The sequence below is a fragment of the Mesoplodon densirostris genome, chromosome 19 (genome assembly GCF_025265405.1).
Source record: "Mesoplodon densirostris isolate mMesDen1 chromosome 19, mMesDen1 primary haplotype, whole genome shotgun sequence".
Lineage (NCBI taxonomy): Eukaryota > Metazoa > Chordata > Mammalia > Artiodactyla > Ziphiidae > Mesoplodon > Mesoplodon densirostris.
The window spans coordinates 46,764,550-46,782,732 of NC_082679.1; the positions used below are offsets into that span (position 1 = coordinate 46,764,550).

The 18,183-nt window shown below is 39.8% G+C and overlaps 1 protein-coding gene across 4 annotated transcripts in view; it reads left to right on the forward strand.

Moving 5' to 3' along the window:
• Nucleotides 1-18,183, forward strand: part of CBFB (core-binding factor subunit beta) — a 64,149-nt gene that overhangs the window by 14,445 nt on the left and 31,521 nt on the right. Inside the window, exon 2 of one of the 4 annotated variants that reach the window (XM_060083568.1) lies at nt 4,529-4,612. The exons of the other annotated variants lie outside the window; for them this stretch is intronic. The gene's annotated coding sequence lies outside the window, so the exon portion shown is untranslated. The remainder of the gene's footprint in view (nt 1-4,528; nt 4,613-18,183) is intronic. 4 annotated transcript variants of the gene reach the window in all.

Consider the following 18,183-nt stretch of genomic DNA (forward strand, 5'->3'; position numbering starts at 1 on the left):
GCCACCAGGGAAGCCCTGTTGAGCATGTTTTATGTGCTTGTGTGCCATTTGTGTATCTTTGGCAGTGTCTGTTCAAAACTTTTGCCCATTTTTTGATACCATGTTATTATTGAGATTTAAGCATTTTTTATGTATTAAATACAAGTTCTTTATTGATATTTTTGCAATTGAAGTTTTATTATGAGTCTGTTTTAAAGTAGAGATAGCCTTGACTGCATATAAAACATCGTATTAGGGGACTTCGCTGGTGGTCCAGTGGTTAAGACTCTGCGCTCCCAATGCAGGGATTCCCGGTTTGATCCCTGGTCAGGGAACTAGATCCCACATGCTGCAACTAAGACCCGGCACAGCCAAATAAATAAATAAATAAATATTTTTAAAAATAAAATATTTATTTTAAAAAAACATTGTATTAGGAAATATAAAATACAGATTATGTCAAAACTGCTATAATGTAAATGTAATTTTGGCTCTGTTATGCCTCTCTTAACTTTCTCTCATTTGTAAACTTTAATGCTGCCTGGCTCATAATGTTGATAATCTTGAAATTAATGGTAGTTCCTTCAAGAGCTTGATGTATTTTTCTTTAAATCTTTATTTACTGATTGACTGATTGCCGCGTTGCACGGCACGTGGGATCTTAGTTCCCCGACCAGGGATTGAACCCATGCCTTCTGCATTGGAAGCAGAGTCTTAACCACTGGACCTCCATGTTTGGGTTTGTTTGTTTGGTTGGTTTTTTTGAGCTTGTGTTTTTATTTTGTTTATTATGGTAAAATACACGTCACAAAAATTTTACCATTTTAACTGTACAGTTCAGTATCGTTAAGTATATTAAAACTGTTGTGTAACCATCACCACCATCCATCTCCAGAACTTTTGTCATCTTCCTCAAACTGAAACTCTGCACCCATTAACCATTAATTCTCCATTCTCCTTTCCCATGCCCCCAGCCCCTGGCAGCTGCCATTCTACTTCTGTCTTTGTGAATTTGATTCCTTTAGGTACCTCTTATAAGTGGAATCATATGGTATTTGTCCTGTTGTGACTGACTTATTCCACTTAGCATAATGTCTTTTTTTTTTTTTTTTTTTTTTCTTTTTGCGGTATGTGGGCCTCTCACTGTTGTGGCCTCTCCCGTTGCGGAGCACAGGCTCCGGATGCGCAGGCCCAGCGGCCATGGCTCACGGGCCCAGCCGCTCCGCGGCATATGGGATCCTCCCAGACCGGGGCACGAACCCGTATCCCCTGCATCGGCAGGCGGACTCTTAACCACTGCGCCACCAGGGAGGCCCTAGCATAATGTCTTTAAGGTTCATCCGTGTTGTTTCAATGTAGTGGAGGTTTTTTTATATATATAAATTTATTTATTTTATTTTTGGCTGTGTTGGGTCTTTGTTGCTGTGCGCGGGCTTTCTCTAGTTGCAGCAAGTGAGGGCTACTCTTTGTTGTGGTGCACCGGCTTCTCTTTACGGTGGCTTTTCTTGTTGTGGAGCACCGGCTCTAGGTGCGCGGGCTTCAGTAGTTGCGGCACGTGGGCTCAGTAGTTGTGGCTCATGGGCTTAGTTGTTCTGTGGCATGTGGGATCTTCCTGGACCAGGGATAGAACCCTTGTCCCCTGCATTGGCATTCTTAACCACTGCGCCACCAGGGAAGTCCCTCAATGTAATGTTTTAAAATAACCTTTTTCCTGACAAAAGAAATCAGAAAAATTTGGAAAATACACTTTTAGAAAAGATAAAAATCATCTATAATCTACCTCTTAGAAAACCATTGTTAATGTTTTGTTATATTGCTGTTCTTATTTTTTTGTGTATATTTAAATTTTAAAGTAAAAATATTCTATTTGATATATCATTTACTTTTTATCTTTGAATTTTCTGCACATCTTATTAATTGTAGGATACTTTTTTTAAATCTGACATTAAAAAATCTATATCTTTCTGATCTTACTGTTATTAACTATCAAAGAATAGAAAAATTAGAAATAGATACCTTTGGGCTTCCCTGGTGGCACAGTGGTTGAGAGTCCACCTGCCGATGCAGGGTACACGGGTTCGTGCCCCAGTCCGGGAAGATCCCACATGCTGCGGAGCGGCTGGGCCCGTGAGCCATGGCCGCTGAGCCTGCGCGTCCGGAGCCTGTGCTCCGCAACGGGAGAGGCCACAACAGTGAGAGGCCCATGTACCGCAAAAAAAAAAAAAAAAAGAAATAGATACCTTTGTATAAGAAAGAAGCAACAAAATGATTATCAGTGTTAATTTTTAGAATAAAAAGATGAGAGAGTCCGCCTGCCGATGCAGGGGATACGGGTTCGTGCCCCGGTCTGGGAGGATCCCATATGCCGCGGAGCGGCTGGGCCCGTGAGCCATGGCCGCTGAGCCTGCGCGTCCGGAGCCTGCGCGTCCGGAGCCTGTGCTCCGCAACGGGGGAAGCCACAACAGTGAGAGGCCCGCATACCGCAAAAAAAAAAAAAAAAAAAAAAAAAAGATGAGAAATATGGACATGGATGTACCTAACGAGCACACATGAGTCTTCATCCATCTAGGAAATCTTTGCCAATGTAGGAAACAGTCAGTCAATACTGTACACATGGCAATCATATGAAGAATCTTTTTTCTCCTACAGAAAACTTTGGGCATTCTAGTAAAGGTGTTTTGGTGGGCAGAAAACGTTTATTAACTACGTCTGAATATATGGGGCTCCTTTTGCTCCTGTGTACTCTAATTTCTTCATTTAAGAATTAGAATAATAATAGCAAACAGTTCTGTAGCACTGGCTATGTGCCAGGTGCTGTTTTAATTGCTACATAGATAACATAGACTGATACTTTTATCATCTCCTTTTTACTGAGAAGAAAGCATTTGTAAATTTTAATGCTATTTAGCTTGAGCAGACTTAGAGACTTTATTTCTTTGATATCACTTCTTTGATACTTAGTTTTCTAGACTATTAGAAGCCACAGACTAGCTAACTGTGTTCTTGTTATAGTGCTTTGGTGGGGAGTTTAATTATTGTTACCTTCTTTTATGAAAGTATACAATGTAAATAGTTGGAAATTATTATCTACTATGAGCTTTTCAATTTAGGCTGGGCCTTCTCAAATTGATGTGTATTTAGGAACCAAGAATTTAAAATAACACTTAAAATGTGCCTTTTGGCAGTGTAACTGTGCTTTTAGGACTCTGATACTTTGCTGTGCTGTACTGTGTGTCCTCAGCAGGAAAGGGCCAAGTCTGGGAATGGTTGGCAGGTTGTTTTTACAGGGGAAAACCTTTCTTCCATGTATACAGTCAATACTAAGCCCTTCTGTGTTTTAAAACTTTAGATATGAAGGCAGATTAATCTTCAGATTAAAACAAAAGGGTAGGGCTTCCCTGGTGGCGCAGTGGTTAAGAATCCGCCTGCCAATGCAGGGGACACAGGTTTGAGCCCTGGTCCGGGAAGATCCCACATGCTGCAGAGCAACTAAGCCTGTGCGCCACAACTACTGAGCCTGCCCTCTAGATCCCACATGCCACAGCTAATGAGCCCGCAGGCCACAGCTACTGAAGCCCACGCACCTAGAGCCCGTGCTCTGCAACAAGAGAAGCCACCGCACCGCAAGGAAGAGCAGCCCCTGCTCACCACAGCTAGGAAGAGCCTGCGCGCAGCAATGAAGACCCAACGCAGCCCCCCCAAAACAAAAGCAAAAACAAAAAAACCAAAAAGGTAGCCTAGGAACATGTGACTGCAGCAGTTCCGTTAGGAGAATTTAGATGTTTTCAAATAAATAATATATTATGCCCATATTAAATTATTATTATTATTTTTTTGCAGTACGCGGGCCTCTCACTGTTGTGGCCTCTCCCGTTGCGGAGCACAGGCTCTGGACGCGCAGGCTCAGCGGCCATGGCTCACGGGCCCAGCCGCTCCGCGGCATGTGGGATCTTCCTGGACCAGGGCACGAACCCGTGTCCCCTGCATTGGCAGGTGGACTCTCAACCACTGCAACCACCAGGGAAGCCCAAATGATAATTTTTAATAAGTGTCTGGCCTCACTTGCAGAGTATTGTTTTAAATAATGGCCCTTTGGGAAAACCCTTCTAAATTTTTTGAGGGTATTGCTTGTTCCAGCTTTTCAGTCCTGGCTTGCCATCCCTTTGCTGTCCAGAACATTGCTGCTGGGCCATTTTTTTTTTAATTGAAGTAAAATTCATGTAACATAGAATTCACCATCTCATCCATCTGCACAATTCAGTGGTTTTTAATATATTCACAATGTGCATCACCACTATCAAATTCAGAACGTTCTCAGAACTCGACCATTTAAAATACATTTTGACAATCTACAAACTAGCTTTTATGGTGATCACCACCACTAGTACTAGATGATATATACATTACTACTTCTCTTAATCCTGCACTATAGTGAAGTCTTTTATTTGATATTGGAACACATTTAATGATAACTTGATTTTACAGCTGAGGAAACTGGGGCCTAGAGAGGCTAAATAAATCTTCAGTAGTCATGTAATCTGTTTCCTAGGTAGAGCCAGGATCGAGACCCAGGTCTTTTACCCAAGAGTCTGTGTTGTTTGCAGTTTACCACACTACTGCTAATAATCATTAGGTAAGTTGCTAGAAACTCCACATACCACTTTCCAAAGTTATTAAATATTTTGGCCCACCAAGTTATTCTTCCTGTTATAGTGAATATTTTAATATGGTCATTTTCGACCTCATCTGATGACTTCAGAACAACCTTTAACTTCCATCTTTTTCCTTTCAACCTTTAACGTTTCTTGAATTGTTTTTCTAACAGAGTGCAAATGATATTTGTGATGATAAGCTGCTGGAAAACTACACATAATCAACTTTTTGTGTTAATAATTTGGTAAAGTCAGCTGTAATATTTTTAGAAATAATTCTTAACAGAGTTGACTCAATGGATTACAATAAATAGCATCTGCCTCTTTTATTTCATTACCTTTTTTTGGTCTTAGTTAAGGAACAAAGAATTTTATAACTTAATTTTGTATGTTTTTCACTTGAAATTGTACCTCTTGGGTCAGAACATTTTAGGACTCTCTTAAAAATGCCTTCCAGTGCAGGGTACGTGGGTTCAATCCCTGGTCAGGGAACTAAGATACCACATGCTGGGGCAACTAAGCCTGCGCACTCTAGAGCCTGCACGCTCTAGAGCCCATGCACCACAACTAGAGAACCCGCGTGCCACAACTAAGACCCAATGCAGCCAAGTAAATAAATAAATATATTTTTTAAAACGCATTGTTTACTTTGAATCACAGAATGAGGATGGCAGAACTAGTAAGCTGTCTATTTTGGGTTGGGGTGGAATATTCATATAATATATTCTGAAGTCATGTGAAGAGTTCATGTCATTTGTTGTTCTACATGGTTAAGGATTTAACCATGAAATTGACTGTCCAGTCTCTATTTATTTTTAGGGAAATAGTCTATTTTTACATATCCTGAAATACTTAGGAAACATTAATAATGCAGTCCATTAATGCAACTGTGGTTTGGGTGAATGTATAGAGTTATGAGTTTTGGGTGTTAGCTTGTACCACTTACTGGCTCTGTGACCTTCTGCAAGTGAATTATTTAATCTCTCAGTTTTCATTTCTTCTAAACTTTTTCTTCTTATTGGATGGTTGTAAACGTCAAATAGGACTTGGAAAAGTTTTGATTGCTGTAAAGAATTTATATAAACCTAAAGTGGTAATGCTTGTTAAACCTGAGTGAAAAAGTACCGGGAAGAGAGAGTTAAGAAATGAAGGGAGCTATATGGAGCTGTTTTGGGGTGGGATTGGGACTTCTTTAAGCAAAGTGAGTTCAGAGTAGAGGCTTGGAGTTGCAGAGTCCAGAAATAGCATTCAGGGTCTCACAGCGTTAAAGGTGATGGTGGTTTGTGATGCTTATGCTAACATAACATTACTTTTTTATACAGTGAGAAAGCCAGCAGGAATTTTTTTTTAATTTATTTGTTATTTATTTATTTATTTTGGCTGCACCAAGTCTTAGTTGCAGTGGCCTTAGTTGCAGCACGTGGGAACTTCATTGTGGCGTGCGAGATTTTTAGTTGTGGCATGCGGACTTCTTAGTTGTGACATGCAGACTCTTAGTTGCGGCATTCGGACTTCTTAGCTGTGGCATGCAGACTCCCAGTCGTGGCATGTGGAGCTCTCAGTTGCGGCATGTGGACTCCTAGTTGCGCATGCATGCGGGATCTAGCTCCCCGACCAGGGATTGAACCCAGGCCCCCTGCAGTTGGAACACAGAGCCCTACCCACCTGACCACCAGAGAAGTCCCAGGAATTTTAAATATACCTCCGTGAAGGACAGTTTTGTGTAAGAATATAAATCATATTACAGATTACCAAATTTTAGACTAGACTAAAAATCTAAGGTTTTTTCTACTCAACAAAGCCATGTATATCTCAGAGTGTGAATGTTGTTGGTGCGTGAGCATATTCTCAGATGGCTCACAGAAAGAATGGCTCTTCCAGACGATGGACCATCAGTGTGTCTAGGTGGAGCATTCTTCTGAAAAATGAAGTTTAGTGAAAATTTGAAACACATGACATTAACTCTGAGGGACTGCACAATAAAACCAGTATAATATTTCAGCATACTTTTTGTGTTGTTAAATTTAATACAATGTGATTTTTATTGTCACTTAAAATACCTTATAAAATGTCCCAAATTAGGTGGGCTATTTCTGCATATTTTACTTTTTAAATGTTTGTTATTTAATGCATTTTCCCCTTAAAAGCTAGTCATGTTTTCATTTGTTAAGCGATCTTATGAAAGAGTAGATAAAAACATATGTACGGGGACTTCCCTGGTGGAGCAGTGGTTGAGAATCTGCCTGCCGGTGCAGGAGACACAAGTTTGAGCCCTAGTCTGGGAAGATCCCACATGCCGTGGAGCAACTAAGCCTGTGCGCCACAACTACTGAGCCTGCGCTCTAGAGCCTGTGAGCCACAACTACTGAGCCTGCATGCCACAACTACTGAAGCCCGCACTCCTAGAGCCCATGCTCCGCAACAAGAGAAGCTACCACAGTGAGAAGCCCGCGCACCGCAATGAAGAGCAGCCCACGTGCAGCAACGAAGACCCAGCAAGGAAGACCCAATGCAGCCAAAAATAAATTAATTAATTAAAAAAAAACATATGTACAGTTTTAGGAATAATAATAAAAGGAACATCCATGTGATGTCTAGTAGGTAGCCACTAGCCACATGTGGCTCTTTTTTTTTTTAGCAATATTATTTTATTATTTTTTAAAAACATTTATTTATTTATTTGGTTGTGCCAAGTCTTAGTTTGCAGCAGGTGGGCTCCTTAGTTGCAGCTCACTGGTTCCTTAGTTGTAGCACATGGGCTCTTTTAGTTGTGGCAGGTGGGCTCCTTAGTTGTGGCATGCATATGGGATCTAGTTCCCTGGCCAGGGATCAAACTCGGGCCCCCTGCATTAGGAGCACAGAGTCTTAACCACTCCACCACCAGGGAAGTCCCCACATGTGACTATTGAGCACTTAAAACGTGGCTAGTCTAGTTGACATGTGCTGTATGTGGAAAAGTACACACTGAATTTTGAAAACTTGGTACAAAATAAAGAAGCATGTAAGATATCTCAATAATTTTTATATTGATTATACTTTGAAATAATATTTTAGGTATATTTGGTTAAGTAACATTACTGGGATTAATTTTACCTGTTTCTTTTTAGTGTTTTAAACATGGCTGCTAGAAAATTTACATTTATATATGTGAGTTGCATTTGCGGTTCCCATTATATTTATGTTGGATAGTGATGCCTTAAAAAACTCCACAGTCCTATTCCCCCCCTCCACAAAAACTTCTCACTACCTTGATTAATATATTTACTTCCTTGCTTTTCTTTATCATCTTGTTCCTATGGATGTATTTCTAAATAGTGATTTGTTTAATTTTGAAAAACTGAATATAGCAAACACAAACTTCATGGCAATGTAAATAAAGGACTATAATGTCAGTTCAACATGAAAGTTCCTAGGAGATAAACTGAACAAAATCTCAGTGTTACTTCTGGATTCAGCTTCCTGGCGAATTTTAAAAGCCTCTGGGGAAGTTTGTGAGCCAAGTCATGAGTAGGTTATGGAAAACCTAGGGCTCATTCTGGATTTGGGGCATCTGGCACAATGTGAGCCATTGTTCACAGTATGCTGGAGGTCTGGAGGAAATAATGATCAGAGGAAGTGGGCTGCTCTATATTTTCTGATTCTAGGTTCACCATGAACTGCCTCCTTTTTACATGAGTTTTTCCATAACTCTTTTTATTTTATAAAACAAATTCTATACCCATTAAACAGTAACTCCCCATTCCTCGACTCCCCCTTCCCCTTTGTTCCTGGCAGCCACCATTCTTCTTTCTCTGTGATTTTGACTACTCTAAGTACCTCTTATAAGTGGAATCATACAGTATTTGTCTTTTTATGACTGGCTTATTTCATTTAGTATAATGTCTGGAAGATTCATCCATATTGTAGCATATTGCAGAACTTCCTCCTTTAAAAGGCTGAATAATAATATTCTGTTGTATATATAGACCACATTTTGGTTATCTATTCATTCGTCAGTGGACATGTGGGTTGTTTCCACATTTTAGCTATTGTAAATACTGCTGTTACAGACATGGGTGTGCAAATATGTCTTAGAGACCCTGCTTTCAGTTCTTTTAGGTATATACCCAGAAGTGGAATTGCTGGATCATATGGTAATTCTCTTCTTAATTTTTTGAGGAATTGCCACATGTTGTCCACAGAAGCTATATTCTTTTTTTTTCTTTGAAGTCTTATATCATGTAACTTTTCTTTTTTTTTTTCCTTAGAATTTAATTTTTTTAGACAGCAGGTTCTTATTAGTTATCCATTTTGTACACATTAGTGTATATATGTCAATCCCAATCTCCCAATTCATCACACCACCACCACCACCCCACCACCACTTTCCCCCCTTGGTGTCCATACATTTGTTCTCTACATCTATGTCTCTATTACAGCCCTGCAAACCGGTTCATCTGTACCATTTTTCTAGGTTCCACATATATACGTTAACATATGATATTTGTTTTTCTTTTTTTGACTTACTTCACTCTGTGTGACAGTCTCTAGGTCCATCCACATCTCTACAGATGACCCAATTTCCTTCCTTTTTATGGCTGAGTAATATTCCATTGTATATATGTACCACATCTTCTTTATCTATTCATCTGTCGATGGGCATTTAGGTTGCTTCCATGACCTGGCTATTGTAAATAGTGCTGAAATGAACATTGGGGTGCATGTGTCCTTTTTTTAAAAAAATTGTATTTATTTATTTATTTGTGGCTGCATTGGGGCTTTGTTGCTGTGCGCGGGCTTTCTCTAGTTGCGGTGAGCAGGGTCTACTCTTCATTGTGGCGTGCGGGCTTCTCATTGTGGTGGCTTCTCTTGTTGCAGAGCGTGGGCTCTAGGTTCCCGGGCTTCAGGAGTTGTGGCTTGCGGTATCTGGAGTGCTGGCTCAGTAGTTGTGGCGCACGGGCTTAGTTGCTCTGCGGCATGTGGGATCGTCCCGGACCAGGGCTTGAACACGTGTCCCCTGCATTGGCAGGCGGATTCTTAACCACTGCGCCACCAGGGAAGCCCATCATGTGTCCTTTTGAATCATGGTTTTCTCTGGGTATATGCCCACTAGTGGGATTGCTGGATCGTAGGGTAATTCTATTTTTAGTTTTTTAAGGAACCTACATACTCTTCTCCATAGTGGCTGTATCAATTTACATTCCCACCAGCAGTGCAAGAGGGTTCTCTTTTCTCCACACCCTCTCCAGCATTAGTTGTTTGTAGATTTTCTGATGATGCCCATTCTAACTGGTGATACCTCATTGTAGTTTTGATTTGCATTTCTCTAATAATTAGTGATGTTGAGCAGCTTTTCATGTGCTTCTTGGCCATCTGTATGTCTTCTTTGGAGAAATGTCAGTTTAGGTCTTCTGCCCATTTTTAGATTGGGTTATTTGTTTCTTTAATATTGAGCTGCATGAGCTGTTTATATATTTGGGAGATTAATCCTTTGTCCGTTGATTCGTTTGCAAATATTTTCTCCCATTCTGAGGGTTGTCTTTTCGTCTTGTTTATGGTTTCCTTTGCTTTGCAAAAGCTTTTAAGTTTCATTAGGTCCCATTTGTTTATTTTTGTTTTTATTTCCATTACTCTAGGAGGTGGGTTAAAAAAGATCTTGCGGGCTTCCCTGGTGACGCAGTGGTTGAGAGTCCACCTGCCGATGCAGGGGACATGGGTTCGTGCCCCGGTCCGGGAGGATCCCACATGCCGTGGAGTGGCTGGGCCCAAGAGCCAGGGCCGCTGAGCCTGCGCGTCTGGAGCCTGTGCTCCACTATGGGAGAGGCCACAACAGTGAGAGGCCCGCATACCACCAAAAAAAAAAAAAAAGAAAGAAAGAAAGTGAAAAGATCTTGCTGTGATTTATGTCAGAGTGTTCTTCCTATGTTTTCCTCTAAGTTTTATAGTGTGCGGTCTTACATTTAGGTCTCGAATCCATTTTGATTTTATTTTTGTGTATGGTGTTAGGGTGTTCTAATTTCATTCTTTTACATATAGCTGTTCAGTTTTCCCAGCACCACATATTGAAGAGACTGTCTTTACTCCATTGTATATCCTTGCCTCCTTTGTCATAGATTAGTTGATCATAGGTGCATGGGTTTATCTCTGGGCTTTCTATCTTGTTCCATTGATCTATGTTTCTGTTTTTGTGCCAGTACCATATTGTCTTGATTACTGTAGCTATGTATATAGTCTGAAGTCAGGGAATCTGTATCCTCCAGCTCCATTTTTTTCCCTCAAGACTGCTCTGGCGGGCTTCCCTGGTGGCGCAGTGGGGCTTCCCTGGTGGTGCAGTGGTTGAGAGTCCGCCTGCCGATTAAGGGGACACGGGTTCGTGCCCTGGTCCGGGAGGATCCCACATGCTGCGGAGCGGCTGGGCCCGTGAGCCATGGCTGCTGAGCCTGCGCATCGGGAGCCTGTGCTCCGCGACGGGGGAGGCCACGGCAGTGAGGGGTCCGCGTACCGCAAAAAAAAAAAAAAAAAGACTGCTTTGGCTATTCGGGGTCTTTTGTGTCTCCATACAAATTTTAAGATTTTTTTGTTCTAGTTCCGTAAAAAATGCCATTGGTAATTTGATACGGATTGCATTGTATCTGTAGATTGCTTAGGTAGTATAGTCATTTTCACAGTATTAATTCTTCCAATCCAAGAACATGGTATATCTCTCCATCTGTTGGTATCATCTTTAATTTCTTTCATCAGTGTCTTATAGTTTTCTGCATACAGGTCTTTTGTCTCCCTAGGTAGGTTTATTCCTAGGTATTTTATTCTTTTACACAGCAGCTATATTCTTTTACATTCCCACAGCGGTTCCAATTTCTCATTGTTACCAACACTTGTTTTCTGGGGGTTTTTTTGTTTTGTTTTTTATGTATTTATATTTGGCTGTGTTGGGTCTATGTTGCTGCACGCAAGCTTTTTCTAGTTGCGGCGAGTGTGGGCTACTCTTTGTTGCAGTGCGCAGGCTTCTCATCCGGTGGCTTCTCTTGTTGCGGAGCATGGGCTCTAGGTGCACGGGCGTCAGTAGTTGTGGTGTGTGGGCTCAGTAGTTGTGGTGCTTGGGCTCTAGGGCACAGGCTCAGTAGTTGTAGTGCACAGGCTTAGTTGCTCTGTGGCATGTGGGATCTTCCCAGACCAGGGATTGAACCCATGTCCCCTGCCTTGGCAGGTGGATTCTTAACCACTCTGCCACCAGGCAAGTCCCTTTTCTGTTTTTTTGATGGTAGTGATCCTAATGACTGTGGGGTGGTGTCTCATTGTAGTTTTTTTTTAATGTTTATAGCAGCTTTATTTTTATTATTGACGTATAGTTGATGTATAATATTATATGACTTATAGGTGTACGATATAGTGAGTCACAATTTTTAAAGGTTATTCTCCATTTATAGTTATTATAAAATATTGGCTGTATTCCCTGTGTTGTATAATATATCCCTGTTGCTTATTTTATACATAGTATCTCACTGTAGTTTTGATTTGCATTTCCCTAATGACTCGTGTTGTTGAGCATCTTTTCATGTGTTTATTGGCCATTTGTATATCTTCTTTAGAGAAATTTCTATTCAAGTACTTTGCCCTTTTTTTTTTTGCGGTACGCGGGCCTCTCACTGTTGTGGCCTCTCCCATTGCGGAGCACAGGCTCCGGACGCGCAGGCTCAGCGGCCATGGCTCACCGGCCTAGCCGCTCCGCGGCATGTGGGATCTGCCCAGACCGGGGCACGAACCCGCGTCCCCTGCATCGACAGGCGGACTCTCAACCACTGTGCCACCAGGGAAGCCCGTTTGCCCATTTTTGAATTGAGTTATTTGGGGGTTTTTTGTTGTTGAGTTTTAGGAGTTCTCTATATTGATTCTGGATTTTAATTCCTTAATAGCTATATGATTTGCACATATTTTCTCCCATTCTGTGGGTTGCCTTTTTCCTCTGTTGATAGTGTCTGTTTTTTTTTTTTTTTTTTTTTTTTTTTTTTTTTTTTTTTTTTTGCTGTACGCGGGCCTCTCACTGTTGTGGCCTCTCCCGTTGCGGAGCACAGGCTCCGGACACGCAGGCTCAGTGGCCATGGCTCACGGGCCCAGCCGCTCTGTGGCATATGGGATCCTCCCGGACCGGGGCACGAACCCGTGTCCCCTACATCAGCAGGGTGACTCTCAACCACTGTGCCACCAGGGAAGCCCCGATAGTGTCTTTTGATGTACAAATTTTTAAAATTTTAATAAAGTCCAGTTTGTCTATTTTTGTTGTTGTTACGTGTTTCTTTGGTGTCATTCCCAAGAAATCATTGTTAAATCCAGTGTCATGAAGGTTTTATCCTTGCTTCTAAGAGTTTTATAGTTTTAGGTTTTACCTTTAGGTCTTTGGTACATTTTGAAGTAATTTTTGTAGATAGTTAGGTAAGGGTCCAACTTCATTCTTCTGCATATGGATATCCATTTTCCTAGCACCGTTTATTAAAAGGACTGTCCTTTCCCCATTGAATGGTCTGGGCACCCTTGTCAAAAATCATTTGACGACCTATGTGAGGGTTTATTTCTGGGTGTTTTACTCTAGTCCATTGGTCTGTATGTCTTTATGCCAATACTGTGCTGTTTTGATTAGTGAATCTTTACATTAAGTTCTGAAATCGGGAAGTGTGAATCCTCCGGTTTTGTTCTTTTAAGATTGTTTTGGCTATTCAGGTCCCTATGCCTTTTATTTTCTTTACTTTTACATATTTTAATTCATTTTCCATATGCCTTTTAGGATGGGTTTGGTTAACACATCCATTTATTGAGTGTGCATCTGTCTGCATGCACGCGCATGCACACGTTTGCTTGCTCAATCTTTTAAGTTCCAGGCACATTCTGTGTTAATCCATGTTACGATTTCTGCAAGAAGTACTGTTTTCTGTTTTGAACTGTAAGAAGTAGATTGGTAAATTACATTAATTCACTATAGAAGAAGCTATTTTTTACACTTACATGCAACCCAGTTATGATTCAGAGGCAAGTGAGATTGAATGACTGTCTGTAATGATTATCCAACAGGCAAGCAGCTGACTATGCATTTCTAAAGGAGGAGAAACATGTGACTAAAGGAGAATGAGTCAGAACCAAGTATCTTCTAAAGGAATCTGTTAAATAGACTACAGAAATGATTACAACTAAAAGGCAGGGTGCATACTTCCTTTGTGGAATATCTTGTTTTCCTGGGTGCCTGTGGCCATCCCAGGATTATTGCTTATCTGCTGGTTCATCGGTGTGATCAACTGTTCATTGTCTAAAAAAAAAATGGCCTCTTTCCCTTGGAGAGAAATCACTGTGTAAAACTTTGGTGGAAGTATTGTGTGTAAGCATTCAGTTTCTGTGGTGCTCTATATGTTTCATAAGTGTATGTACATTGGCATAACTAATTTTTACTATCAGCTATGAAAGAGGTGTTATTTAGCCTTGATTTTATGTGTAGGAATCTGAGGCTTACTAGCAATCTTAAATGATTTGTCTCACATACACTGTTAGAACCAGGATTTAAATCCAGGTTTTATCTGATTCTAAAGTACATTTAGTTTTTACTCTTCCCATGCTGTCTTGGGGTTAAGCATAGTGATAATATTCCTTTCCTTTAAAAAATAATTATGGTTGATTCTCCTAATTTATGGTAGTTGTCTTCTATAAAGTCCCTGCAGACATGGAATTAATGAACACCCAACAGCTTCTTCCACGGAAAATACAGAGTTAGGTTCCTGAAAGCCTCTGGTCACAACATCCTCCTCAGCCAATTAATACATAATCTTGTTTATGTATGTTTCTGTTTAAAGACAGCTTGTTTAATATATATTATTTATTCAACATTAAACAACAAGATGTTGAGCATCTAGGTTATTTGTAACCTTTTGCCATTATTAAAAAACCCTTAAGAGTGAACAGCCTTGTAATCAAACACTGTGTACATCTTTGATTAAATTTTAGGATACGTTCAGAGGCATGACATTGCTGGGTCAAAGGAAAATTCACACTTTAAAAAACTTTTTTATTCTTATATTGGAGCATAGTTGATTAACAATGTTGTGTTAGTTTCAGGTGTACAGCAAAGTGATTCAGTTTTACATATACGTGTCGTGTATCTATTCTTTTTCAAATTCTTTTCCCGTTTAGGTTATTACAGAATATTGAGCAGAGTTTCCTGTGCTATACACTAGGTCCTTGCTGGTTATCTGTAGTAGATATAGTAGTGTGTACATGTCAATCCCAAACTCCCAATCTATCCCTCTCCCACACACTTCTCCCCTGGTAACCATAAGTTTGTTCTCTAAAGCTGTGAGTCTGTGAGTCTGTTTTGCAAATAAGTTCATTTGTATCACTTTTTTTATAGATTCTGCATATATAAGTGATATCATATGATATTTGTCTTTCTCTGTCTGACTTCACTTAGTATGATAATCTCCAGGTCCATCCATGTTGCTGCAAATGGCATTATTTCATTCTTTTTAATGGCTGAGTAATATTACATTGTATATATGTACCACATCTTCTTTATCCATTCATCCGTTGATGGACCTTTAGGTTGCTTCCATGTCTTGGCTGTTGTAAACAGCGCTACAATGAACATTGGGGTACATGTATCCTTTCGAACCCTGTTTTTCTCCAGATATATGTCCAGGAGTGGGATTGCTGGATCATATGGTAGCTCTGTTTTTAGTTTTTTAAGGAACCTCCATACTGTTCTCCATAGTGCCTGTATCAATTTACCCTTTTCTCCTCACCCTCTCCAGCATTTATTGTTTGTAGACACTTTTTAATGATGGCCATTCTGACTGGTGTGAGGCGATATCTGATTGTAGTTTTGATCTGCATTTCTCTAATAATTAGCGATGTTGAGCATCTTTTCATGTGTCTCTTGGCCATCTGTATGTCTTCTTTGGAGAAATGTCTATTTAGGTCTTCTGCCCATTTTTTTATTGGGTTGTTTGTTTCTTTTTGATATTGAGCCCCACGAGCTGTTTGTAAGAGGAAAGTTCACACTGTTGCCAAAAAATGCCTTCCCAGAATTGTTAGCCAGTTCACACTTCCTCTGACAATGTAGTAGAACCTGGTATCTCTCCTCATACACATTATTAAGATTTTTAATTAAAAAAATTTTTTAAAATATTTATTTATGTACGTATGTTACGCCGGGTCTTAGTTGCAGCACACGGGAGCTTCGTCGCGGCATGCGGACGCTTAGTCGCCACAAGCACACAGTATCTAGTTTCCTGACCAGGGATCAAACCTGGGCCCTCTGCATTGGGAGCGCAGAGTCTTACCCAGTCAACCACCAGGGAAGTCCCTAATTTTTAAAATTTTTACCTTTTGTTTAGAAATAGTTACCTTGTTTTATTTTAATATTTTAGCCATTTTATTTATTTTTTTTCAAACTTTTTTTTTTAATGGTAGTCAGTTTTCCCATCTCCACTGGTTAAGTAAAATACCCTTTTACCATTGATTTGAAATGTTGCCCTTTTCATTTATTAAGTACTTGTATATGTGGTTTTGTTTTTAACTTTTTTTGTTTATTCCATCAAGTTGTTTCTGGCTGCCACAGCACTACTGCATATGTACTGATTGTGTTGTCACAGGTCTTAATAGCTGAAAGAGCAGAAAAATACTTTCTTTTATTCTCTTGGGTAGTCTGATTCTTTTGTATGAATTATAGACTTACTTTGTAAATTCCAGAAAACATTGTTTTGAGATTTGACTTGGATTTCGTTAAAATAAGGATTACTTTGGGATAAATTGGCATTTGTAGTCTTACCATTAGAGAACATGACATCTCACTAGTTTTTCAAGTCTCTTTCTGTGTTTCAAAAATTAGGTATTTTCTTCTTATAGAGCCTACCTGTTTCGTATTAAATTTATTCTTAGTAGATACTTTTAATGCTATTTTTAAAAATATAAATTTATTTATTTATTTATTTTTGGCTGCGTTGGGTCTTCTTGCTGCATGCAGGCTTTCTCTAGTTGTGGCGAGCAGGGGCTACTCTTCATTACAGTGTGCGGGCTTCTCATTGTGCTGGCTTCTCTTGTTGCGGAGCACGGGCTCTAGGTGCACGGGCTTCAGTAGTTGTGGCTCGCGGGCTCTAGAGCGTAGGCTCAGTAGTTGTGGCGCACAGGCTTAGTTGCTCTGCGGCATGTGGGATCTTCCTGGACCAGGGCTCGAACCCCTGTCCCCTGCATTGGCAGGCGGATTCTTAACCACTGCGCCACCAGGGAAATGCCAATGCTATTTTAAAATAAGGTTTGTTTTTTTAATTTTTCATTTTATTTTCTAAATAGTTACTGTTGTAATACAGGAAAGTTGTTGGGTTTTGTATTTTTTTTTATAACCAGCCACTTTATTGAACTCATTAATTCACTTGGTTTTTCAGTTGAATATTTTAGATTTTTCAGGTAGATAATCTTCAGATATTATATCCTGTTCATGTTTATATGCAACTTTGTTAGAACTGTGGTCTTTAAAAAGAGGTTGCAAAGCTGCTGTATCCAGCTCCTTACAATTTTATTACTGTCAATGGAACATTCCGTTAACCTTAGGAGTTAAGTGAGTCCTACTTAAATGTAATGGGTGAATTCAGTTTTAATTCTTACAGTTCTTTTTGTATGCATTCCGCTCTTCCTTATTAAAGACTTTAACTGGTGTTGGAATCTTTTTTGGGGTGGTGGGATACAATTTTTTAAAAAATCATCATGTATTCCCCTCTGCCCTTATGATAATACCATGTACAAAATGACAGGTAATATACATCTGTTGAGTAGGTGAATCCTTTCAAATTGAAATTATAGGAAAGTTACAAGAAAAACATTTCTAAATTCCAGGTATATTTCTGTTCTTCTATTAATCATTATTCAGGTATGTCCTGAGGGCCTAAGGGGTACTGATCATTTCCTCTACTGTTTTCCCTAATATCTCAGTTGATTGGCTAGAGACAGTTATTTGAGCTCTAATAGTTTACTATAAGGAAATGAAATATTCTTTTGAATTGAAATGGGTTTTTTGAGGGTGAAGTATCTGCTTCTTGCTTTTATCAATAGCTTTGACACTTGGTTTCTGTGTATCTTGATGTTATGGCTCACTACCAGTGTGCATGGGAGTCTTTGCAAATTTACAATTATTCTGTTTTAATTATCTTGAAATTATCTTTTTCAGAACCACTCAATAAAGGGAACTCTTTCTGCTATCCCTTTGTACCCTCTATTTCTATTCTCAGTCCAGCTGCCTAGGAGCTAGAAACACTGAACATCCATATAGTATTGCAGAAGAAAGGGCAATTGAAGATGTTTATTCCAAATTTATATCCTCTCAGAATAAGAGACTCCAGACTCAGAGATAGAACTATTTTGTACAGGTTGATAAATGGGAAACTAACTAAGTTCTCTCTTATCCTTCCTCTGGCACATTTCAAAACCCAGGGTAACTAATGTTTAGCTGCTTAAGCAGTTTGGTCCCTTTACTAAATGAAGGGTATTTATCCAAGCTTGGTGCTACAAAGACCTTGGTGTCTGTGAGGGGAAAAGGAGGAAT